Source organism: Pinus tabuliformis, chromosome 7, assembly GCF_031772625.1.
Source record: "Pinus tabuliformis cultivar Carrire ecotype Pingquan chromosome 7, CPIR1, whole genome shotgun sequence".
Lineage (NCBI taxonomy): Eukaryota > Viridiplantae > Streptophyta > Pinopsida > Pinales > Pinaceae > Pinus > Pinus tabuliformis.
In genome coordinates this window covers 797714688-797742299 of record NC_142293.1, presented here as the reverse complement: position 1 = coordinate 797742299, position 27612 = coordinate 797714688, and positions in this window count along the sequence as shown.

Genomic DNA, 27612 nt, shown 5'->3' with positions numbered 1-27612 from the left:
TTCAAACCTTGTTTTACAAAGCTGGGTCCCGCCGGTAAAAATGGTCCCATTGGCTTATTCCTCCACTTTTTCGACTCTAAATTCATTGAGACAGATGAAAAACAATATAATGATTCAATATAGGTCACACTTCCCCATTTTTGGAGGCTTTTGGTCCCTACTAGATGAGGCGAGGAAAATTTCTTCCACCTTCTCTCTAGTGTACCATTTAGCTTTGCCTGGAAGTTATCCCTTCAACCCAATCTGCTAAAGATCATATTGCCCTTGTATTGTAGTTATGTACCTCTTCTAAAAAATTGTATCCTTTGTCAACTTTTCCTGAGCATATGGTTCCAAATCCTCCATAGAAGGTAGGACATGTTCATCTTCCTAATCTAACATGGAAGGCTCATAGAGTTTTAAATTCTCTACTTGCAGAACTAAGTAAATGTGCATATATGGTGGTAAATTAGGTCAATTCAGGAATTCTCACCCACCTTTTCGAGTATCTGAAAGGGACCATCCCTCCATGCATACCTCATAGCCTTGATTTTCTTACAAGGCCCCTACAACCTCTCCTTGTTCAACTCTAACCATACTCTCTCTCCCACCTTGAATGATTTCTCTGTTTTTCTCTTATCATGCATGACCTTATACTTCTCTTACAACTTTTGCAGAGTTTCTTTTACCTATAGATGGATCTGCATGATCTTATCTATAAATTGTTCATCCTCAAACCATCTCTTGTAAGATATTCACACACTCCTCCTTATTTCCCAGATGCAATATCCAAAAAAAGTCTCAGATTGGGACTTTCCTATACAAGTGTGGACTTCCGTGTTGTAACAATGTTGTATATATACCATATGTTCTTCCCAGGTCTTTAGATTCTTCTAGTTCTATCCCTTCAGAAGCTGTACCAAAGCCCTATTGACTACTTTTGTCTGCCCATCTATCAATGGATGGAATGTTGTAGATATATTCAACTTCATGTCCATATTCTTCCACATTCTAGTCTAAAATGTACTGAGAAATCTTATATCCCTGTCTGAAATGATGCTCCTTGGTATCCCAAGGAGCACACAGACCATCCAAAGAACAATTTTGTAGTTTATTGCCCACTAATGATCTTTTTATGGGGCATCAAAACACATATCTTGCTAAATTTGTCAACTACCACGAATAGGTAGTTATGTTGCTTCTTGGTCAATAGTAAACCTCCCATAAAGTCAATGGAAATGCTTTCCCAAGGATGAGTAGGTACAAGGGATGATATAGACCCTATTTCCTGTTACTACACTTTCTATTATAGCAAAACATGCATCCTCTTATGAACCTAGCTACCTACTCTTGCATATTGGGCCAATACATATACCTTTGCATGTTATCCATTGTCTTCCCTACACTGAAGTTCCCTGCAACTTTGGATATGTGAGCCTCTATGATCAGTTCCAATCACTCACCATTAGGAACACATAACTTTCCATCATGTAGATTAACCCATCCTAGATATGGTATTGAATGGTGTTTTCCCCATCATGTACACGAATTTTACTCTGCAACTACTAATACACCTCCTTGAACTCCTCATCCTATAAATATGCCTCTCTGTATGCATCATGGGTGAATGGCTCCATGTGCATAAGAGTCCCCAAAGCTGTGATATTTGATGTAGGTGGATGTGAAAGAATGTTGGCAAATGTTTTTTTTCTTCCCTTCTTATATTTGATCACCAAATGATTTTTTTGTAAAAACCCCATCCACTTGTAATGCCAGGTCTAATGTAGCTTACTCTAGGCCTGGAAGTATTGTAATGGCTATTTGTTTGGATTATTGTCTCCTTTCCCATTAGATAATGCTTCCACTTATTCACATATTTCACCATAGCATAAATCTCCTTGTCATAGGTAGGGTAGTTAAGAAATATCCCATGAAAAACTTCATAATGGTAGCATACATGCCTTCCTCCTTGCATCAAGATAACTCCCATAGCATACCCACTCAGATTTGTCTCCAATTCAAAGGGTTGCTACAAGTTTGGTAATGCCAAAACTAGTGCTTAACTGATCTTCTCCTTTAGCTCTGCGAAATCCCTTTGCTGACCTTTTCCCCACTAGAAACTATTACCACTTACCGTTGTGGCATGGAGCGGTGCTACTACTGCTGGAAATAAAGCATTGAATTCCCTGAGGTACTGTGTTTCCCAACTGAAACTCCTGACCTCAAAAACATTATTGGACACTGTTCATTTCCTGATGACCTCCATCTTAGAAGGATCTATTTTCAACTCTCCTTCATCGATCACATACCCCAGGTACACCAAAGACTCCTATGCAAACTCACACTTCTTGAAATTTTTTAGCAGCTCGTGCTTCTTCAAAGTTTTTAGAACCTTTGTCAAATGTGAAATATGCTCCTCCCAGGTAGCACTATATACTAGTATATCATCCAAATAGAAAATAACAAATGAATCTATAAAATGGTTTAGTACATCATTCATTTATCTCATAAATGTAGTTGGTGCATTGCATAGACCAAATGGCATGACTAAACACTCATACAAACCTTGCCTGGTTTTGAAGGTGGTCTTCCAGATATCATCTTTTCTGACTTGAAGTTGGTGATATCCAAACTTCAAGTCCAATTTTATGAAGTACTTTTCTTGTTGCAACTGATCCAACAGATCATCTATCCTTAGCAGGGGGTATCCATTCTTAAGAGTGATTTTATTCAATGAGTTGTAATCTATACACATCTGCCAAGTCTCATCCTTCTTGGGCACAATGAGGATGGGTAGCCTACGTGGTGATGTATTCAGTCAAATAAAAACCTGCTCTAGCTGTTGTTGTAACTATATCTTGACCTCACTTGCTTCTATCACAAACTTCCTCTAAATCCCAATATTTGGCAATGAGAAGTCTAGCAATAGTTGGATCTTGTGCTCCACTTCACTCTTAGGTGGTAACCCTTTAGGATCTTGGAACACATCCTTATATGCATTTAATAACTCCTTTAATTATTGCTTATTTTTCATAGTCTCCCCTCCAGCGATGCCTTACCTCTTGTTGACTCCTCTTCAGACTAAATTTGTCCTAAAAATAATAAAACATACTCCTCGTTGGAACTGATTAATTTCTCTACTTGGCTGGCACTTACCAGTGAAATTTTTTACTTGACTTTATACATGTTGATAATGAACAATTTTCCATCCTTTATTAGCCAATACTAGTTGGCTCTCCTCATGAAGATTGCATTGTGCATGTACATGTATGGACTCCCAAATACGACTTTACATAAATCAAAGGGAACCACATCTAGATCTAATTCATCAATAAACTCAACACCGATAGAAAAGGTATTTTTACATTCTTTTGTTACCTTTATCTATGCATCCTTATTTTCCCATCCCAATGGATATGGGGTTGGATGATTACAAACCTCGAGCCCCAACTTCTTGAACAACTCTACTGCAATGATATGCCCCTGTGATCTTAAGTCAAACAAAGCTTCAATTTTTGTCTTCCTAAATTGTATATTTATATGGAAGAGTTTGGTCATTTATTTCTCTTCCTGTTGCTGGAGGCTACTTAGATTCACCTCCTTCGGCACTAATGTACATACAATCTTCTCATCCAATCCAAGCTGATTTAAACATAGTTTCTTGAATACATGGCCATGACATTCTTCTTCTTGATATCTTTCTTCTTGTTCTTTGGGTTTATCTCTAGATGCAACTTCTAGGATTTCTCCATTGTATGGCCATCAATGTTGCAATGGTTGAAATGGTTGCTAGGATCTTTACACTAGTGCATTGTGGCTATCATATTTTTATCTTCCCCTTTATTCTTCTGCTTCCCCTCATTAGAAGCTTCCTATTTCTCCTTCTGCTTTAATCCACTTGATTGTGCTCTTTTTAGGCATATGTTTTCTAGGTATTGAGCCTATACACAAGCCCCATTCATTGATTTGGGCTTGAAAAGCATCACTTGCACACATAGATGGAAGTGCAGATCCCACAAATACTTGAGGAGTACATCTGGGTTCTTTGGAGAGATACCCAACATTATAGCCATCCTTCTGAATTGTGTGGTGTACTCCTGCATGCTTTGGCCCGACTTTTTCCTGAAGTAATTCCATTGGATCCACTAGTTCCCCACACACCTGATGGGATAAAATTTTTACTTAATGAGGGTTTTGAAATACCCACACTTAGTCACTGGAGGTTTTTCCCCCAACCTCAGGGATTTCGTGTGGCTTTCCCACCAAGTCAGTGCACGACCTTCTAATTTCAACCACGTGAATGAGATATTTTGTCCCTCCTCCATCTGATGGATGATAAAATAAATCTCAAGTTACTCCAACTAGTGGTTGAGCTCCAGAGTGCCTGTCTCGCCATGGTACAACTTGATATTAACATTTTCTTCCATTTTAAGTAGGACTATGATTGTTTCACCACACTCAAACTGGGTTTCTCTTTTTCGAGTTGTTTCTTCAATAGGTTCTTTGTTTCTCCTTGATCTTCTAATCCCCATTCTAATTTTTCCTTTGCATTTGAACTCCCATCTTCTCCAAATATCCCTGTATTATTTCTTAGGGCCGCTATGAGGAGGTTTAAACTTTAGTTTATATCTGCAACTTATTGTTCGAGCTGCGGAAACCTCGCCTCTACAAGATCACAAGGTTCTTTTAAAGATTTGTTGGCCATGATTAGGGTTTTATGATTTGGCCCCACTGATCTAGATACCCTGCAACTATCCACAAATACCCAAAGAAATATAATTTTGTACCAAATGATCTGTAAACTGTCGTGGATATTCCACTGGATAGTTCATAACAACAGATCTGATAATCATATATTAAAATTATAAATTTCCACACTATTACAGTTTTATTAAACTTTAAGATCTATAAACTTAACTGTAATTAGTTCATGCATGAAAATAGAAATTATGTAAAAATGTAGAGAATGACAAAATAAGGTGACATAGACACATAAGACACAAGATATGCTCTCTTAGAATCCCTTTAGGTAGAAAATCCAAGCTAGAAGGTGAGGTCATTTCATTCTCTTTCTCTATTTGGAAATATGGCTGCAAGTACAAAGAAGTAATGTTTGTGGCCCATGGGATGCTATAGCGCATAGATCCTCTTTGTGTGCTCTACCTTCTATCCCTTTTGGTTATCTTTTCTTAGCTATGGAACAAAATTCTCTCGAAAGAATGGAATGCCTCTCCCTCCTAGTGGCCTAGTTATAACACAGCTTGATAACCCACTAGTGGTTAATTTTGACTACATCAACTCTTAACTAGAGTTACAATATAGACTCTTTTATAGCCTTCTACATCAAAAAGACATGGCTAGCTGATTTTCCATGAATAATGAGGTTCGATGCAAAATCCTCCCAAATTATAGGTGTAAAAGCACGAAGGTAAACTTTTAAGTGGCATAATGTTTACATATAGACTCTGATTGGCATGCTTCTTACATCGATGGAAACATCTTTGTTTGTAGAAAAACATGAAATGGTGTTGCGCTAAAGCGGAAAAGTTTTACCCCCACAAAAAAGCTTCGTTTGATGCCTCAAAATGCTACCAGAATGTTTCAAACCCCGTTTTCACAAACTTGTCCTATAAATAAAAATGCTACCATGAGCTTATTCATCCACTTTTTCCACTCCAAATGAATCGAGATTGATGAAAAACAATATAACAATCCAATCTGGATAAAAAAATGTATGCAAATTATTTGCAGGATCTAGATTGAGAATTGAGTTTAGATGCAGAAAATATTACTATGTATTGTTTTCAAAAGTGTCAGAAGCTCTTATTAGGAGAAACATATCTCAAGCAATTGGTAGATGAAAATGGAAAACCTCTTCACCCTGTGAAATTGGAACATGGCATCTTCTAGCCACAATCCTAGATCAATGATGGTAATAATTGTTTGGTGTATTGAAATTTCAACAAACCAATTGCATTGGCGTGCTTACTAATATCATTGATATTGTAGTGATGACATTCAATATTTTTTGAAATTAGGATTCTAGTGATGATGAGTGACCAACCTAGCATCTTCCGATGCATCCCACTACAACATCAAATTGAGAGAAGCTTGCATTAAGATCAAGACTCAAAGAGGAAGCATACAAAGGATGGTTGAATCAACCACCTATTTAGCTCCCACTAAGTCCAGATTCACCAATTAGGAATGACTACAACAATAGTAGTTCTTCATCACAAGTTGGAAATGGAAGCAATCAAAATGAGGTTGGTATGGATGATTACTTATGGGATAAAACTTGCATCAAGAAAATTTTGTTAGATGAATTCTAGAATGATGAGCTACGAGTTGATGCTCATATCACTGATACCTTATTTCAAACCCTAAAATCTGCTTCCACCACCCCTCTCTTTGGACATAACGGCAAGTCAAAGTCTACTCATCTGGGGACAACAATGTTGTTGTACAACGTGAAAGGAAAGTTTCGCATGTCAAATACATGTTTCTAGAAAATATTGAGGTAATTGAATTGAATGATCAATCAAGTTCTTTATATTTTGTCTCACAATGAAATTTAAAAATGGTAGATTTTATGAATGTTAAATATAGACATTATACAATTATATTCCCCACCAACTACAGGATATTCAAAGGTAAGGTTCTTCAGAGTGATAATGTCTTATCAGGTAGCTACAAAGAGGTAAAGCAGTTGTTGAAAATGATAGGTGTTGAGTACATATCATATTATACATGTCCAAATGATTGTATTCTATATAGATGTTGGATTGATGGGCCTTGACCTGGGTCCAACGTTAACAAGCCAAGCAAATCCCTACACTACTGGCCCTTTCGGCATCAATCCATGAAGCGCGGACTATAGTCTCACCCGAAGCAGTATGGGGGGATTCAGGAACCAAGTTTCAGCACCCTGAGATAGTCGTGATGTCGATCTTATACCCTCACTCATGTCTTCGTGCATATCGACAAGCCTTTAGGGCTTATCGATGTACTTCTTCTTCCATCTTTCAGAACCTTCCCAAAGGTATTTGACTGTCCTTCACACAACCATAGATGATGATTAAGGAAATTGTGTGCCTCTATAACTAGGTTACTGAATTGTTTCCCAAATTGTCTTTGGTATTAACCAACTTTACCATGCAATTAAGATTATCCTCGTGTAAACATATATTATTACTTGCGTTCATGTAACAGATAGAAACTTATATTTTCGTGCATCAACTTAACATTATATCCAGAACTCAGCATTCAACATAGCATAATCACAACATATATAACTGCAGCAAAATAATGCTTACACAGATGGAAATAACACAGTAAGTTCAAAACACTTCTCTTTATTGATAATTCAAATTTTCAATACAGACTCTAACTGCCATGTGCACATAGTTGTAGGGGTCCACGCACTCAGCTATGGACTTCTACCTTAGGCCTCTGTACACTCAGTTGTAGACCCTCTTCCTCCGCTAAGAGCCTCACTCTTAGCTCTCGCAAACCTATTACATCAATGACTCATAACTACTGAACTACCTTAGACTCTCTAAGACTCTCCCTTTTATACAATCCCATGGTACCTGGACCAAGGGCGGATCTCCAAAACCGACACAACCTATCTAGAATAAGGGTGGAAAAACCTTTTTGAATTTATATATCTTCGCGCCCCGCGACAACAAAATGCGGAGACTTTACATTCTTTATACAAAATTCAGGCCTTTTGCCCCATAACGGGGTTTGTAACCCAAAAATTGACCCCCAGGGGACCCATTCCCAATAGGCCACCCCAACAACATGGTGACTCACCCTCAAGTCACTCAGCTGGCATGGAGATCTTGTCACGAAGACGTGACAGCTCAACTTGGACAACTACTACTTCGTCAGTGCACTGCATTGCAGCCCACTTCATCTCCTCAACCAATTGCTCTATCATTGGCCCTATGCTATCAACTTGTAGCTTCTGCTGAGTCTCCTGCAGACTAGCCAGGTTTCCCTCAATGTTCGTCGTGATCACATAAGCCTTGTCCAACCAAGGCTTCAAGTGAGCCTTCAACATGACTTCCCTGTGCTGAGAAGCGTCTACCTATTCTTTCAATGTCTTTGCCTCCTATAGCTTCGCGAGTCTCTGCGTGATCGTGATAGTGTGTGCTATCGCTTTAACCTCATCATAGCACTACTATAGCTCCCGTGCTTCTATCTCCAGCCTCTACACATTGGGGCCTTCTTATAAGATGGTGAGTACCTCGAGTGACTGCTTAAAAAGTGTCGTGCAGTCCATCAATGCACTCGCTACAGATGTTATCACATCTGTCATGGCACTCACGTGTTGCTCCTTGTCTTTCGGTGGAGTCGAAGGCTGGGCCTTCAACTACAATTCTACAATTTTGAGGTTCAACTCCAACTGAACCTTTGCTAACTCTGTGCATGCGTTGTGCACTCCTGCAGCGAGTTTCTGAACCTGCACATCTACTGGCTGAGCCTCAGGAATGGCCAGCTATGGGACAATTCTGCATGCCTCATCCATGACCTTGATTATTCACTAATTCTTGTCTGTCAAGACTGTCAAAAGCTGAACATCGGAGTCTCTTTGCAAATCCATTTGATAGTTATTGACCTTTTTCTCATTGATCACCTATAAAGTGCATTGTTTGTGGGCTAGAAATTTCGCAATCACACCATCCTACAGAAGGTGAAGCGCCTCGGTAGGAAGCGCAGCCACGTTAAGTCCCACTCCCTTGACAGTGCTGACAACCGGCCTGCCAGCTTCAGTCGCCATCAACAATGCTCCATTTGGTAGCACTACGGCTCAGGGGTCCCTTGCCCACAACATTCTTGTGGCTTTTGAGGTGCCAATGGCCAAATTGGTGGACACTGTGCTAGTCTGAGTCTGTGATGCATGGATCGAAAACTCATGCAAACCTGTTTGAATAGCCCCTAATGCCTATTGCTGCTGCTGCTCGAATTATTGCAGCAGTTCTACAGTGGCATCCCGCACTACATCCGTTATATCATTTAGATCTCCCTCTGTCAGGGTGATCATATCTAGAGATGTCTTGCTAGCCATGGACTTCTTCTGCGACCCTACCTTTTCTTGTCCTCTGGTGTGCTTGATATGGAACAGAGTTGTCTCTGGGTCCCCTCCTCCATGCTCCATCTATTCATCCTCTTAATCCTCTCTTTCTGGTGAAGGTGACTTCTAACCTCCATCAAAGCCGCGCTCTTCTTCTCCTGCCCGCTCACCCGACTATTGTGCAAAAGCACGCTCTACCTTAGCCTTGTAGTCAGCCTCATTTTTCCTTTTGTAGCCAACTATTCCATCTTTAGCTTGGCCTTTTACTTCTTGCATTACACGGCGGACTTGCTCGATCCTGCAGCCAAGTCCAAGGCAGTGCGCCACTCTACCGGCAAATGGTCAAGGACTACGTTGATTGCATCATCTGTTTCCAAATAGGGTGAGTCATGCTACTTTTGCTCAGGGTCCTTTCATGCATGTATTGAGACATTGTGGAAGTTAGCATTGAATTCCATGTACTCTTGCAATCTTTCAAAATTGGTAGGTGACAACTATAGCTTGCAGTTGATGACCATATGCACGTTCATCTCTATCAAGATCCAAAAGATCTTGTTTTCTTTTATTCTCTGAGGATCCTTAGTCACCCATAGCGAAGTGTACTTCGTCGCTTCTGGTAGGTCCGGCGTGACTGAAGGAAACTGACTGTCTTAAAGTAGCTCCCATGCTACCAGCACTATGGACATCAAGAGCCATGCATAGTGGAACAACTTGCTGAGATCCTATGCCTCGCAGCAATTTGCGAGGAGCTCTCCACAGAGGTAGCATGCCCAATTAAATTGAACTTCCTCCATGCATTGGGGTGCCAAAGCTATGACATGTGTCGACACTTCATATACGCGACACTTTTGCATGACGTTAACTGTCAAGAGTTTTGTTGCTACTTTAACTACAGGGTCACAGATGCTCGAAATGGTGTAGCAGTGCAACTTCTTTACTAACTTGAAATTTTCCTTCATGGCCTCCGTGAGGATGTGCTCGCTAACCTTTCCACCAAAGGGCATGGATGGATTTTCCCCTGTGTATGGCAGCTACGTGATCATATGGATTAGCATATCAGTGATGGGTATTGGCTCCTCTAGCCACAAACACCCATTGTGTACCAAGCACAACAGTTGATTGATTACCACCATTGTGATGGGCACATGGTTTTAATGCGACACCCATAGCAGGTTTAGCAGTCCTGCCTTATCCATGCCTCTCAGCCACTTCCGTGGTTCCAACGTGATCACTCCATTATTTTTGTGGAGGACCCGGTGCATAATTTGCTCCATTGCTAAATGAGGGAACCACTCTATGTTCGCTAAATCCAAGTCTTCTAATTTCACAAGGGGGACACGCCCCATGTGTGATCCTTCAAATCCAATTTGGTCTGTTAAGAGGGGTGTATGCAAGGTGACCTTACTCTCATCAATGTCTTTGGGCACCTTGGTCTTGCCCCTACATGGAGGAACATACTTAGGTAGCTTAGCCATGGGGTTAGACCCCTCAATTTCAACATCCTTCGTTTCCACCCCAACATCCTCATCATCCATTGGGATATCCTCAATCTCTTCCACTTCCGGCTCTAAGTTAATCATCTTGCCCTTTTCCTGTGCGGTGGATGTATGCTTCTGTGGGTGTTTTCGAGGAGATGCATGCACCAGATGTGGTGTCACGACCATTTTTCCTTTCTTGTTCTTGGGAGCCACCTTGGTCAGGATACGCCTTGGTCTAGGCGACTGTGGAGACTTTGGTACTTCAACTAGGATCTCTGCAGGTGCAACCTTTGGGGAAACTCTTATTTCCATACCAACCTCCGGAATAGCTCCCTCGGTTGTCATTGCTTCAACATCCATGGTTGTTGCTCTTAGAATAATGTCACAAATGATTTTGCAGATAGTTTCTAGAAATCGATCGAACACTTGGCAATCAAGTAGCTCTTCAAAAAATTCGTGATTCATGCACAACACACAACACAACTGACAATTTCTCAATATGCAAAGTGTTTTCCGCTAGGTGACCATATGTAATTTATAGGCCATTTTGAATTCAAATGTCACCATTCCCCCCAAAATTAGTTCATTAATGCTATATTGGCAGTAGATTTTCAAAGATATTTTCCATAAATTCTGACCTACATGCTGCCCCCACGCTCCATTTGACTATTTTTCATTGTCAAATCATGAACAATGAATTTAACGGTCACTTTCAAGCTGCTCTATGCAGTTGCTCCCCTAGTAGCGTAGCTCTTTGCGCGCTATTGTGGACTATGTGACATTTCCTCATCATGCGCAATTCTCTCCTCATGCAGCTCTCCAACCCGAGTAGTGTAGTTCATAGTCCCATTTCTCCTTTCAACTACCTGGAATGCTAAGACTGTGCTTCCCTCGTATAGTCACTTAGCTAGATCACCGATGTATAGCTTTAATCGGCTACCATTCACCTTCACTGGGAAGGGTTCTCCATTCAATTTAACCAGTTGAACTGCTCCACCATCGGTAATCTCCTTGATGACATATGGCCCAAGCCAGTGCATCTAAAATTTCCCTAGAAATTTATCAAATTTACTGTCATATAACAAGACCAAATCATTTACCTTGAGGGTGCACACTTGGATGTGCCGATCGTGCCATGCCTTTCCATGCTCCTTTTCAACATGTTGATGAAATCCAGCTAGAAATCGATCCTCCTCAAGCTTTGCTAGCTGCGTGAGCCTCTCTTCCAGGGCTCCGCAGTTCGCCATTCCTGTGAGTGCCACTATTTGTAGACTAGGTACAATGTATTCCATTGGCATCACAACTTCTACGCCATACACTAGTCTGAAAGGCATTTTCCCAGTTATCTTTTTGCAAGTGGTTCTATAGGCCCATTGCACCGCAGGTATGTGCACATCCCAGTGATTTCTCTAGGCATTGCAGACCTTTGTTAGTGCGTTCTCTGGTATCTTATTGAATTCTTCCACTGTCCCATTGGCATGCAGATGATAAGGTATAATTTTCTGATGATACACTTGAAATTCTTCTGTCAACGCACTGATTGTTTCATTAATAAAGTACGTACCATGATCGTTCATCAAGATCTTTGGACAGCCATGTCTTGTCAACTTGTATTCAAAAAAAAACTTTGCTACTGTCGTGCATGTACAGTCCTTCAAAGGCTGCACCTTCGTCCACCTGGTCAAGTATTCAATCATGGTGATGATTTTCCGTGCACCCGTCTTCTTTCCTTGAGGCTGAATTGGACCCACAAATTCAATGGCCCATTTCTCTAATGGTTGTAACATCACCTACAACATCAAAGGTATTTCATCCCTCTGCAATGGCCTACCAGTTCTTTGACATGCGTCACATGCCCTACAATATGCTTTTGAATCCTTATTCAGGGTTGGCCACCACAACCCAGCACATAGAACCTTCTACGTTGTTTCTTTCCCTGCATAATGCCCTCCTACAACTCCTCCATGATCCTCCGCGAGGATGCTGCTTCATTCCAAGTCAGGTACATAACATCACAATATTTCATCTAACCCCATTTTGTACAAGTGCCCTGCAATGATGAAGAAGTCTACTGCGTGCACTACTAGCTCCTTCTTCTACTAGCTTCTATACCCTTCTAGAGTAGTTCCCGTTATGAGGAAATATATGATATCTTCAAAGTGACTGTCTATGATGTGGACTGCAAAGAGCTGCATGTCAAGTAGCCCCTCCTCCAAATTAGTAGGCTCCTCTCCCATTTCAATGTGTGACAGATGATTAGTTCCTGCATTCAATCATCCTGGCTTCACAATAACTTCAAAGTCATACTCCTGAAACAACAACAGCCACCTACATATCCCCCCCCCAACATAGGCTTGTTGACTAGGTATTTCAACATAGAATGATCTATATACATCTTAAATTGTCCACCCAACAAATAGTGCCTAAACTTCTGGAGTGCATACACCATAGTTAATCCTTCGCGCTCTGTCATGGAATAATTTTTCTCATCCTTGAACAACTTCCTCCTCACGAATGCTATAGGGTGGTCCAATTCTTTGTTGCTAGCCTGTGTAAGTACTGCTCCTGACACAATACATGATGCGTCCACATGCACATGAAATTCCTTCTTCCAATCTAGGAAGACTAGGATCGATGGAATGACCATTTTCTCTTTCAGCATGTCCAAGCTTTTCTAGCATTCATCATTCCAACAGAATGTAGCATCCTTTTTCAACAATTTCTCCATAGGTGCAATGATTTGGGCATAACTCTTGATGAACTTGCTATAGTATCCGATATGCCCTAGAGTTATGCGTAGCTGTTTCACATTCCTTGGTGCCTCCAAGTTCATTATCACCGTGATCTTCATGGGTTATACCATCAATCCTTGTTTGCATACCACATGACCCAGAAAGATCCCAAAAGGGACACAAAATAGACACCTATTTAGGTTGAGCGCGATCTTGTATCTTCGATGTATCTAGCATCAAGTGGAAACTTGCCACATGGTGCTTGACCAATCCAAACACTATCCAATTGTCAAAGTATACCTCTAGAAACTTATGAATGAAGTCTTTGAATGCCACAATGACTACGCGCGAAAAGATTGCTGGCACATTCTTCAGCCCAAAAGGCATTACAATGTAATGAAAACATCCCCATTCAATCATGAATTCCATCTTGCTTCTATCCTCAGTTGGGATTTTGATCTGATGGTACCCAGAGAACCCATCAGTGAAAGAGTATGCTTCTTGGCCACCTACATTATCTAGGACCTCGTCAGTGAACGAGGTTAGGAAATGATCATGCACACAACCGTCATTCAATTTCCAGAGATCCATGCATATCCTTCTTTCTTCTTTCTGTTTATTTTCCTGAACCACTATCGAGCTTACCCAATCAGATTCCTTCACTGGTTCAATAATTCCTACCATGAACATCTTATTTAAGTCAACATGGACCCTTTCCTTATACTTCAGATTAAGGTGGTAAGGTCTTTGTTTTACAGGTTTCGCATCCTGTTTCAGGGTGATCTTCATGAAACCCAGGTCTCCTCTTATCCCCTTTAAATCTGAAAACTTCATGGGGAACAAATCCTAATATTCACGGAGGATCTCAGTGACTTTATCTACTGCCGCATCATCCCAATAGTCCCCAATCTTTGCAAATTTCAGTTCCACCTCTGTGCCAATGTTGACCTGCCTAGTTTTCAGCGATGCGGTTATGTCTAGATCCTTTATTTACAGACCTTCAACCTCATGGTGACCATCAGTTTCTGGAATATTAATCTTTCTAGCATCCTCATCTTCTTCTTCAGTAGTGACGTTATAGCATTCTAGTGTGTGATTCAGCTAGGTAGTCCAATCGGGTTGAATCAGGTCCAATGGATCTTGCAATATCCTAAAGATTGTTGCTTTAACCTCCTGTAGCACCACGTCAATATAGTCAAACCCATTCTCAAGGCTGAACCTCATTATAAACCCTTGGTGCAAGATGTCCCATTCTTCAATGCCATGGCAGAACTCTGTGTTAGGATATTCCGACACATAGGAAATAGTTAAGTATAACTTGGTTTAGTGTAGAGTTAGGTAAAGTGTGTTTCTTTACTATGTACATTTTGTAACTTACAATCTAACGGTCACGATATGTAGTGATCCGACGGTTCATTCTCTCCTCGGTATTACCGACACTTGATCCATGGCTTAACACCTGATTCGTCCATGATCTCTATTTAAAGAGCATGGAGGGTCATTTGTAGGCTAACCGTCCATGAGAGAAGATTATGTAAATTTTCATTCTTTTAGTAATAAATTCTCTGAAGTGGCCGCGTTGGCTCAGGCCGTGGACTGTTTCCGTCTTTGAGGGTTTTAACCATGTCAAAAATACTGGTGTATTGATCTGTGATCTGTTTGTGAGCGGTGTCCTTTGGTGTTCTGTCTGAGGAACTTACCCTGTAAATTCCTACATGGTATTAGAGCAATTTGAGGGCCGCGCCCGTTGGTGATCCAAAACTGAAGCCGATAGAACTGCATCCGACTGTCATTTCCTAGATCTACTATTTCTGACTACTTTCGGGCCGAGAGGACTACTCTATTGTGTTAGGAGCATCTCTTCCAGTGAAGAACCCCTTTCGTTTCACGCGAAAAGGTTTCTGGTAGCCCTAGCTATGTCATTTTTAAGATCTAGAGGTATACAGTGTTTATTTGCAGTTTATAGTTATTTTCTCTATGTTTATTTTGGTTTATTTATCTTTTTTTAATTACTGGATCTATACCTTTCATTTCTGTGTATGCTCTTTGCCCCGTGACTCTGTGCGATCTGGGCAAATCAGAAATAGAAAGGAAGGATTTTTCTCATGCATATGCTTTTTTCCGGTGCGCCTTAGTGTGATCTCGGAAAATCAGAAACATTAAGGAAAGTATTTAGTTTCTGGCTAAAGCTAACTTCAAGCCGTAAGGTTCATTTTTTTTGTATGTGTGTGTTGGGTTTTTTGTTTTTTTTTTGTAGGGAAAAAGAACTTTCTCAAGCAAGCACGCAACTGAAAGCTTCAATGACTAAAAAAAAATCACCCCCCCCCCTCTCTCTCTCTCTCTCTCAAACTTTTAGTTTAGCTCACTTGGTCCGAAGCTAATTTATGAGAGTAGAGGTCTTGATTTCAAGTCTCCTTTTTTTCGGGGCGGATTTTTCATTTCCACACATTCCCGCACTTCGTCAACATCTTGATCAACTTTTCTTCAAAAAGCCATAAATTCTTCATCCGGAAGCCGTTTTCAGAGCCGTTTTTTTTGAACCAGCCTAATTTTTCGAGATCGTTCCATTGGAACACTTAGTTTCAACATCTATAACTTTAGTTTCTATTAAAATGGAAATTCCATGCCAAGTTATTCTTGACAGCACCAACTACTTTCAATGGTGGTCCTACATTGTGGATTTACTTAGAAGTAAAGGTCTCTACAGAATAGCCTCAGGCCAAGAAACCAAACCGAAAGATAAAGATAAGGAAACTAAATGGGAAAATAGGCAAGATCAAGCATGTGGTTTGATAGGGATGTCTATTTCTCCCGATCTTAGATTCCATATTGCAGAACTTGATACTCCTGAGGAAGCAATGAAACAAATCACTAAAGTTTTTGGAATTAAAAATGAAATTAAATCCCATCAACTCAAAAATGAGTTGCTTACATTGGACCCCAATAATTTTTCTTGCATTGAATATTTTTTGTCCAAGTTCAAGACCCTTAGACTTCTCCTGAAAGGTGTTAAGGTTAAGAAAAAATATAGTAGCCTTATCTATTCCATTCTTACTAAGTTGGGACCAGCCTATGTTGTGTTTGTTTCCACCTTCCATTCTACAAGAGAAGCCATCATTCCTCAAGGACAAGCCTACAAGTCCCCTTCCTTTGATTCCTTTTGTGATTCTTTAATAAGAGAACAAGAAAAACTCTTACACCTTGGTCTTCTTAATCTTGGAAACTCTTCTAAGAAAGCGTTAGCTGCCCAGCGGCAATCAAATTCAAAGAATCCTAAGAAGTTGTATCCTAAAAGGAATGGTCCTAAACCAAACAAAGGTCCTAACCAATTTCAGCCTCAAAACGAAAAATTATTTCAACAAAATGATAAGACAAATAAAAACAAAGGGAAGAAGACTGATAGACATTGCAACTTTTGCAATCGAGATGGCCACTTAGAATCCAAATGCTTTAAGAAGATGGAAGCCTTGGAAGTAGCAATGAAGAAGCATAACATCCATTTGGAGCACTCTTCAACTTCAACTTCATCTTCAGGAATGACACTTTCTGCATGTGGTTGCCAAGCATATCGGTCTGGCTATGCACTAAATGTATCTTCTTCTTCTCATTCTCATGAGTGGCTCATTGATTTTGGAGCTTCTTATCACATGGCCAAAAACAAAGCCATGTTTTCTTCTTTAAATGATTGTAACACCAAAAATATATATGTTGGTGATGATAGATCTCTTAGTATTGTAGGGACTGGAACTGTTCATATAGACAATGGCCAATTTAATGATGTATTATGTGTTCCAACCTTATCCTACAACCTTCTATCTATATATTAGATAACTCATTTAGGTGAAGGTAAAATCGTTGAATTTTCACCTCTCAATGTTGTAATTAATGACCTAAGAGATCCTAGATAGATTTTAGCTACTGGCATTGTTGATGATTCTACAAGGTTGTATAAGTTTCACAACTTTGGGTAATCAAATCTTCCCTCGTATTTGTTGCTCATAATGATGAAGTGAGCAAACTTTGGCATGAGCGATTTGGTCACTTAAACTATCGTTCTCTTTAGAATCTATGTAAAGAAAATATGGTGACAGGTCTTCCAATGGTATCTTGCAGAGATGGTGTTTGTTCCAGATGTGTACTTGGAAGACATCATCGGGATAGTTTTGAAAAATCGTGCCTCATGGCACGCCTCCACTCCTTTACAACTTGTGCATAGTGATTTATGTGGTCCACTTCAAGTTGTTTCATTCTCTGGTTACAAGTATTTCTTAACATTCATTGATGATTTCTCTAGACGCACTTGGGTATACTTCTTAAAACTCACGAGTGAAGTATTTAACATGTTCTTGGCCTTTAAGGCCTTTGTTGAAAAACAATCTAGACATCAAATTCTTAAACTGAGATCTGATAATGGCGGAGAATATGTTAACAACAAATTAATCAACTTTTGCACTGAGAATGTAATTCAAATGCAACATACTGTTCCATATACTCCACAACAAAATGGTGTAGCTGAAAGGAAGAATCTCACCTTAAAGGAAATGGCTAATTGTATGCTTCAATCTAAAGGACTTAGTCTTAATTATTGGGCAGAAGCAATTAACTGTGCAAATTACATAATAAATCGCACTCCTACTAAGGTTTTAAATAATATCACTCCAGAAGAAGCATGGAGCTCAATTAAACCAGATGTAAGTCACTTTCGTGTTTTTGGAAGTGAAGCATGGGCCCATATTCTAGATTAGAAACATAAAGCTTTAGAACCTAAGAGTGAAAAATATATTTTTGTTGGATATTCTGAAGAAGTCAAAGGATATAGACTTATTCCACTTAAGTCCAAAAATGTTATCATTAGAAGAGATGTAAAGTTTGCCGAAAATATTTCAGCCTACGAGCCTAGTTCGGCGGATGTGCCATCTCTCCCTATCTCTTCTACTTTTGAAAATATTTCTTCTTCAAATGATGAAAGGGAGGATGAAAATCCTCCCCCACCTTCTCAGGATCCTCCTTCAGCTCCTCAGCTTCCAAAATGGGTCCGTGCTACTTGGGATGCAGCAGGTGATCTTGTCAGCGATCCTATAGATCAACGACGTACACGTTCTCAATTTGATAGAGCCTCTTCTTTACTGGCTCAAGCTTCAGTGAATTATGATCCTGACACCTTTGTAGAAGCTTCAGGCCATCCAGATTGGGAAGCAGCTATGAATGAATAATATCATTCATTATTGGCAAATGATACATGGGATCTTCTTCCTCTACCAAAGGGACGAACACTTGTTAGATGCAAATGGGTTTACAGAACCAAGTATGGTCCAGATGGGAAAGTTGATAAACATAAATCTCGTCTTGTTGCTAAGGGTTTTTCACAAGTTGAAGGCATTGACTACACTGAAACCTTCTCCCCTGTTGCCAAAATGAACTCTATCCACCTTGTTCTTTCCCTTGCTGCCTTTTTCAAATGGGAAGTCCATCAGATGGATGTTAAATCTGTCTTCTTGAATGGGGACATGCATGAAGAAATCTATATGGAACAACCATTGGCTTTGTACAAACAGACTCTAGCCTTGTATGTCAGCTTAAGAAATCCCTTTACGGTCTCAAGCAAGCTCCTTGAGCATGGTATGCCAAAATGGATAACTTTCTTTTAGAAAATGGACTTTCTAGGTGTCATTATGACAATACTGTCTACACCAAGAAAGTGGGCAAGTCTCTTATCATTCTTGTTCTTTATGTTAATGATCTTATCCTGACTAGTAGTGATGCCAACCTTATAAACCATGTGAAGTCTAGCCTTAAAAGGAAGTTTGAAATGACAGAATTAGGACACTTACATTATTTTCTTGGTCTTCAAATCTTGCAATCCAAGGAAGGTATTTCCCTTTCCCAGTCCAAGTATGCCTGTGATATTCTACGCCATTTTCACATGGAAGACTGTAAGCCAACCCCTTCTCCCTTTCAGTCTATAGTCAAACTTTCAGTCACTTGTACTTCTCCTGAAGTTGATGCTACCTTATACCGTCAACTTGTAGGAAAACTTTTGTATCTAACCCATACTTGTCCTGACCTTTCCTTTGTTGTTGGCCTTGTTGCTCAGTTTACGTAAAACCCACAGTCATTGGAAAGCAGCTAAAAGAATACTTCGTTATGTTCGAGGTACAGTTGAGTTTGGGATTCATTACAGTGCCGAAGCAGCTCCTCTATTGGTTGGTTTCACTGATTCCAATTGGGTTGGTGACCCTGATGATCGGAAGTCTACTGCAGGTTATGTGTTCACTCTTGGTTCAGGACCTATTACATGGGCTTGCAAGAAACAAGGTGCCATTTCTCTTTCTTCAGCAGAAGCAGAGTATCGTGGTACTGTAGAAGCCAGTAAGGAAGCCTTGTGGCTTCGTCAGATCCTGTCAGAGTTTGGCTTTCAGCAGCAACATCCGACTACACTTTGGTGTGTTAATCAAAGTGCCATTCAACTATGCAAAGATCCATTCCAACATCAGCGCAACAAACGCATTGAACTGCACATGTACTTCATCAAAAAGCTCATTCACGACCATGTTCTTGAAGTGCAATATTGTTCAACAGATGATCAAGTTGTAGACATCTTTACAAAGGCTCTCACAGAGGTGAAGTTTACTGAACTTTGATTTATGGTTGGAGTTCAGGAAGTTGTCACTAAGGGGGGATAGGCTCTAGTGCCTCCTTCCTTCTCCTATTGTGTCATATTTGTAAATACTTCAATCCTATCCCAAGTTATTCTTAAGGTGGGATGTTAGGATATTCTGACACATAGGAAATAGTTAAGTATAACTTAGTCTAGTGTAGAGTTAGGTAAAGTGTGTTTCTTTACTATGTACATTTTGTAACTTACGATCTGTTGGTCACGATATGTAGTGATCCAACAGTTCAATCTCTCCTCGGTATTACCGACACTTGATCTGTGGCTTAACACCCGATTGGTCCATGATCTCTATTTAAAGAGCATGGAGGGTCATTTGTAGGCTCTCCGTCCATGATAGAAGCTTATGTAATTTTTCATTATTTTATTAATAAATTTCCTGAAGTGGCCGCGTTGGCTCAGGCCGTGGACTGTTTCCCTCTTTGAGGGTTTTAACCACGTCAAAAATACTAGTGTATTGATTTGTGATTTGCTTGTGAGCGGTGTCCTTTGGTGTTCTTTCTGAAGAACTTACCCTGTAAATTCCTACATGGTATCAGAGCGATTTGAGGGCCGCGTCCGTTGGTGATCCAAATCTGAAGCCGATAGAACTGCATCCAACTGTCGTTTCCTAAATCTATTGTTTTTTACTACTTTCGGGCTGAGAGGACTGCTCTATTGTGTTAGGAGTGTCTGTTCCAGTGAGGAGCCCCTTTCGTTTCATGCGAAAAGGTTTTTGGTAGCCCTAGCTACGTCATTTTTAAGATCTTGAGGTATATAGTGTTTATTTGCAGTTTACAGTTATTTTCTCTCTGTTTATTTCTTTTTATTTAGCTTTTTTTAATTATCGGATCTATACCTTTCATTTCTGCGTATGCTCTTTGCCCCGCGACTCTGTGCGATCTGGGCAAATCAGAAATAGAAAGGAAGGATTTTTCTCATGCGTATGCTCTTTTCCGGTGCGCCTTTGTGTGATCTCAGAAAATCAGAAACATTGAGGAAAATATTTAGTTTCTGACTAAAGCTAACTTCAAGCTGTAAGGTTCATTTTTTTTGTATGTCCGTGTTGGGTTTTGTGTTTTTGGTTTTGTAGGGAAAAAGAGCTTTCTCAAGCAAGCACGCAACCCAAAGATTCAGTGACTAAAAAAGTCACCCCCCCCTCTCTCTCTCTCAAACTTTTAGTTTAGCTCACTTGGTCCAAAGCTAATTTATGAGAGTAGAGGTGTTGAGTTCAAGTCTCCTTTTTGTGGGGGTGAATTTTTCATTTCCACACATTCCCACACCGTCAGCATCTTCATCAACTTTTCTTCAAAAAGCCATAACTTCTTCATCCGAAAGCCGTTTTCAGAGCCATTTTTTTTTAACCAGCCTAATTGTTGGAGATCTTTCCATTGGAAAACTTAGTTTTAGCATCTATAGCTTTAGTTTCTGTTAAAATGGAAAGTCCATGCTAAGTTATTCTTTGACAGCACCAACTACTTTCAATCGTGGTCCTACATTGTTGATTTACTTAGAAGTAAAGGTCTCTACAGAATAGCCTCAGGCCAAGAAACCAAACCGAAAGATGAAGATAAGGCAGCTAAATGGGAAAATAGGCAAGATCAAGCACGTGGGTTGATAAGGATGTCTATTTCTCCCGATCTTAGATTCCATATTGCAGAACTTGATACTCCTGAGGAAGCAATGAAACAGATCACTAAAGTTTTTGGAATTAAAAATGAACTTAAAGCCCATCAACTCAAAATGAGTTGCTTACATTGGACCCCAAATTTTTTTCTTGCATTGAAGATTTTTTGTCCAAGTTCAAGACCCTTAGACTTCTCCTCAAAGGTGTTAAGGTTAAGAAAAAAGATAGTAGCCTTATCTATTCCATTCTTACTAAGTTGGGACCAACATATTCTGTGTTTGTTTCCACCTTCCATTCTACAAGAGAAGCCTTCATTTCTCAATAACAAGCCTACAAGTCCCCTTCCTTTGATTCCTTTTGTGATTCTTTAATAAGATAACAAGAAAACTCTTACACCTTGGTCTTCTTAATCTTGGAAACTCTTCGAAGAAAGCATTAGCCGCCCAGCAGCAACCAAATTCAAAGAATCCTAAGAAGTTGTATCCTAAAAGGAATGGTCCTAAACCAAACAAGTGTCCTAACCAATTTCAGCCTCAAAACGAAAAATCATTTCAACAAAATGATAAGACAAATAAAAACAAAGGGAGGAAGACTGATACACATTGCAACTTTTGCAATCGAGATGGCCACTTCGAATCCAAATGCTTTAAGAAGATGGAAGCCTTGGAAGAAGCAATGAAGAAGCATAACATCCATTTGGAGCACTCTTCAACTTCAACTTCATCTTCAGGAATAACACTTTCTGCATGTGGTTGTCAAGCATCTCGGTCTTTCTTTGCACTAAATGTATCTTCTTCTTCTCATTCTCATGAGTGGCTCAGTGATTTTGGAGCTTCTTATCACATGGCCAAAAACAAAGCCATGTTTTCTTCTTTAAATGATTGTAACACCAAAAATATATATGTTGGTGATGATAGATCTCTTAGTGTTGTAGGGACTGGAACTGTTCATATAGACAATGGCCAATTTAATGATGTATTATGTGTTCCAACCTTATCCTGCAACCTTCTATCTGTATATCAGATAACTCATTCAGGTGAAGGTAAAATTGTTGAATTTTCACCTCACGATGTTGTAATTAAGGACCTAAGAGATCCTAGATAGGTTTTAGCTACTGGCATTGCTGACGATTCTACAAGGTTGTATAAGTTTCACAACTTTGGGTAATCAAATCTTCCCTCGATATTTGTTGCTCATAATGATGAAGTGAGCAAAATTTGGCATGAGCGATTTGGTCACTTAAACTATCTCTCTCTTCAGAATCTATGTAAAGAAAATATGGTGACAGGTCTTCCAATGGTATCTTGCAGAGATGGTGTTTGTTCCGGATGTGTACTCGGAAAACATCATCAGGACAGTTTTGAAAAACGTGCCTCTTGGCACGCCTCAGCCCTTTACAGCTTGTGCATAGTGATTTATGTGGTCCACTTCCATTTGTTTCATTCTCTGGCTACAGGTATTTCTTAACTTTCATTGATGATTTCTCCAAACGCACTTGGGTATACTTCTTAAAACTCAAGAGTGAAGTATTTAATATGTTCTTGGCCTTTAAGGCCTTTGTTGAAAAACAATCTAGACATCAAACTCTTAAGCTAAGATCTGATAATGGCGGAGAATATGTTAACAACAAATTCATCAACTTTTGCAGTGAGAATGGAATTCAAATGCAACATACTGTTCCATATACTCCACAATAAAATGGTGTAGCTGAAAGGAAGAATCGCACCTTAAAGGAAATGGCTAATTGTATGCTTCAATCTAAAGGACTTAGTCTTAATTATTGGGTAGAAGGAATTAACTGTGCAAATTACATAATAAATCACACTCCTACTAAGGTTTTAAATAATATCACTCCAGAAGCATGGAGCTCAATTAAACCAGATGCAAGTCACTTTTGTGTTTTTGGAAGTGAAGCATGGGCCCATATTCCAAACGAGAAACATAAAGCTTTAGAACCTAAGAGTGAAAAATGTATTTTTGTTGGATATTCTGAAGATGTCAAAGGATATAGACTTATTCCACTTAAGTCCAAAAATGTTATCATTAGAAGAGATGTAAAGTTTGCAGAAAATATATCGGCCTACGAGCCTAGTTCGGCGGATGTGCCATCTCTCACTATCTCTTCTACTTTTGAAAATATTTCTTCTTCAGATGATGAAAGGGAGGATGAAAATCCTTCCCCACCTTCTCAGGATCCTCCTTCAGCTCCTCATCTTCCAAAATGGGTCCGTGCTACTCAGGATGTAGCAGGTGATCTTGCCGGTGATCCTACAGATCAACGACGTACATGTTCTCAATTTGATAGAGCCTCTTCTTTACTGGCTCAAGCTTCAGTGAATTATGGTCCTAACACCTTTGCAGAAGCTTCAGACAATCCAAATTGGGAAGCAGCTATGAATGAAGAATATCATTCATTATTGGCAAACGATACATGGGATCTTGTTCCTCTACCAAAGGGACGAAAACTTGTTAGATGCAAATGGGTTTACAGAACCAAGTATGGACCAAATGGGAAAGTTGATAAACATAAAGCTCGTCTTGTTGCTAAGGGTTTTTCACAAGTTGACGGAATTGACTACACTAAAACCTTCTCCCCTGTTGTGAAAATGAACTCTATCCGCCTTGTTCTTTCCCTTGATGCCTCTTTCAAATGGGAAGTCCGTCAGATGGATGTTAAATCTGCCTTCTTGCATGGGGACTTGCATGAAGAAATCTATATGGAACAACCTATTGGATTTGTACAAACAAACTCTAGCCTTGTATGTCAGCTTAAGAAATCCCTTTATGGTCTCAAGAAAGCTCCCCGAGCTTGGTATGCCAAAATGGATAACTTTCTTTTAGAAAATGGCCTTTCTAGGTGTCATTCTGACAATACTGGCCTCACCAAGAAAGTGGGCAAGTCTCTTATCATTCTTGTTCTTTATGTTGATGATCTTATCATGATTGGTAGTGATCCCAACCCTATAAACCATGTGAAGTCTAGCCTTAAAAGGAAGTTTGAAATGACAGACTTAGGACACTTACATTATTATCTTGGTCTTCAAGTCTTGCAATCCAAGGAAGGTATTTCCCTTTCCCAGTCCAAGTATGCTTGTGATATTCTACGCCATTTTCACATGGAAGACTGTAAGCCAGCCCCTTCTCCCTTTCAGTCTGGAGTCAAACTTTCAGTCACTTGTACTTCTCCTAAAGTTGATGCTACCTTATACTGTCAACTTGTAGGAAAACTTTTGTATCTAACCCATACTTGTCCTGACCTTTCCTTTGTCGTTGGCCTTGTTGCTCGGTTTATGCAAAACCCACATGAAAGTCATTGGAAAGCAACTAAAAGAATACTTCATTATGTTTGAGGTACAGTTCAGTTTCAGATTCATTATAGTGTCGAAGTAGCTCCTCTATTGGTTGGTTTCACTGATTCTGATTGGGCTGGTGACCCTGATGATAAGAAGTCTACTGCAGGTTATGTGTTCACTCTTGGTTCAGGACCTATTACATGGGCTTGCAAGAAACAAGGTGCCATTTCTCTTTCTTCAGCAGAAGCAAAGTATCGTGGTGTTGTAGAAGCTAGTAAGGAAGCCTTGTGGCTTTGTGAGATCCTGTCAGAGTTTGGCTTTCAGCAGCAACATTCGACTACACTTTGGTTTGATAATCAAAGTGCCATTCAACTATGCAAAGATCCAGTCCAACATCAGCGCAACAAACACCTTGAACTACACATGTACTTCATCAGAAAGCTCATTCACGACCATGTTCTTGAAGTGCAATATTGTTCAACAGATGATCAAGTTGTAGACATCTTTACAAAGGCTCTCACAGAGGTGAAGCTTACTAAACTTCGATTTATTGTTGGAGTTCAGGAAGTTGTCACTAAGGGGGGATAGGCTCTAGTGCCTCCTTCCTTCTCCTATTGTGTCATATTTGTAAATCCTTCAATCCTATCCGAAGTTGTTCTTAAGGGGAGATGTTAGGATATTTCGACACATAGGAAATAGTTAAGTATAACTTGGTCTAGTGTAGAGTTAGGTAAAGTGTGTTTCTTTACTATGTAGATTTTGTAACTTACAATCCGACGATCACGATATGTAGTGATCCGACGGTTCATTCTCTCCTCGGTATTACCGACACTTGATCCATGGCTTAACACCTGATTGGTCCATGATCTCTATTTCAAGAGCATGGAGGGTCATTTGTAGGGTAAACATCCATGAGAGAAGCTTATGTAAATTTTCATTGTTTTATTAATAAATTGCCTGAAGTGGCCACATTGGCTCAGGCCGTGGACTGTTTCCCTCTTTGAGGGTTTTAACCACGTCAAAAATACTGGTGTATTGATCTGTGATCTCTTTGTGAGTGGTGTCCTTTGGTGTTCTATCTGAGGAAATTACCCTGTAAATTCCTACACTCTGTTTCCAAGTACCAATTCATTGGTATGACATCTAAGGTATGACGAGATAGAAGCACCCATTTAGGCTAGGGCTCCGCTCCATAAGACTTACTCCAATTGGCCAGGTGATCACATGGATCATCCCTTCCATCATACTTGTCTATCATCCACACTTTCATCTATCCAAAATGTATTCTCATCATCCTCCTATAGTTGCGCCAATCACTAAAATTATCCTTGTGCATACCCCACCATCTTGTGGGCGTCACGTGTAGTACCCAGTAGATGGCCTATAAGTGATGCTTCTCCGGCACTTCTCTCCCAAATGCATCCAAAAAGTGATAAAAATAAGTTAGTCCATCATAGTCAGGTAGTTTCCTTACCTCTGATGACATGCAGCATAATGACATGGTCATCATATTACAACGTAGCATAGATACTTCGTGCAGCCAATTCTACCATTGCTCTAATTCTTTGTCCAAATTTGTTGTGCAGGAGCTCTCACAGTCCCATATGATACTCATATCTACAATTGGATTTACCCAATCCTCATCTCGCATTGTTATCTTGTAAATCTGCTCCAAATCATCATCACTTTCATAATCATGGACTAGTTCTGTATAGCATGGTCCTTTGCAGTATCCAGTGGCACCATTACGCAAAGTGACTTCTTTTCAAATATCATCTTTTTCTTCTGCAGGTAGATTACCCCATTCATGTCAGTGACCCAATCAATTCCAAGGAGCGCAGGGTAGGGATTGCTATCATCCACAATCTCTATTACCTCAAAATCCACCAGCGCATGCATGCCTTCGATGTCAACTGTTACCCCTTGCAGCCCCCCATCGGGATAATTTTCTATTGATTTGCAATGCTTAACTAGATCGGAGACCATTGAAGCATAGGTCTCGCCATTCTTTCCCATGTCTGTTTTGGCAAAACATTCACGTTGGACCCTAGATCCAGGATAAATTGGTCCATTTCATATTCCCCTATCTGTGCGGTGATTCTCATCTCATGCCCGGTCCTTGCCTTATGCTTGCCAATATTTCTGGCTATGCGCGGTTTGCTAGTAGCACCATCCTTACCAATGCACCGATTGATCAGTTCCTACCGGCCCTTTAGAACCTTACTATCGAAGAGCAGTTTCATGCAGGTCTCCAAGAATGTGGTAATCATGGATGGGTCCATTTCTTCAACTAGTTTCTCCTGACTTCCTGAGGTAGAGGCTTTAGCGAAGCTTTTCTTTTCTTCCATAAATGTTTCTTTTGAGTGCTCCAAATCAAACCAAACCTCCTTTTCTGGTGCTTTTCAGACCCATTTTCCTTCTGCAGGCTACTTGCCTTTATCCTCCCCAGTCGTAGTTCTGCTTCACAACATAATGTTTACCTTAAGCTCTTCCTCACAAGGCTCAGCCCTCATCATTTGGAGGTTCTACATTGGCTGCAGAGGCTATACCCCCTTTTCGGGAATCTTAGCCAACAATATAGGGCAATCCTCAGTCGCATGGTCAAACCGAGTACAATAACAGCACGATAGTCGTGTCGGATTCAGATAGTCCCTCACGTAGTGTCCTGGTCCTCCATAATTGTAACAAACAAGCTACCCTCGGCCTCTACTAAGGCCTCCTCCACCTCAGCCTCGATCGCACCCCTGATACTCACCTCCCATTCCCCCA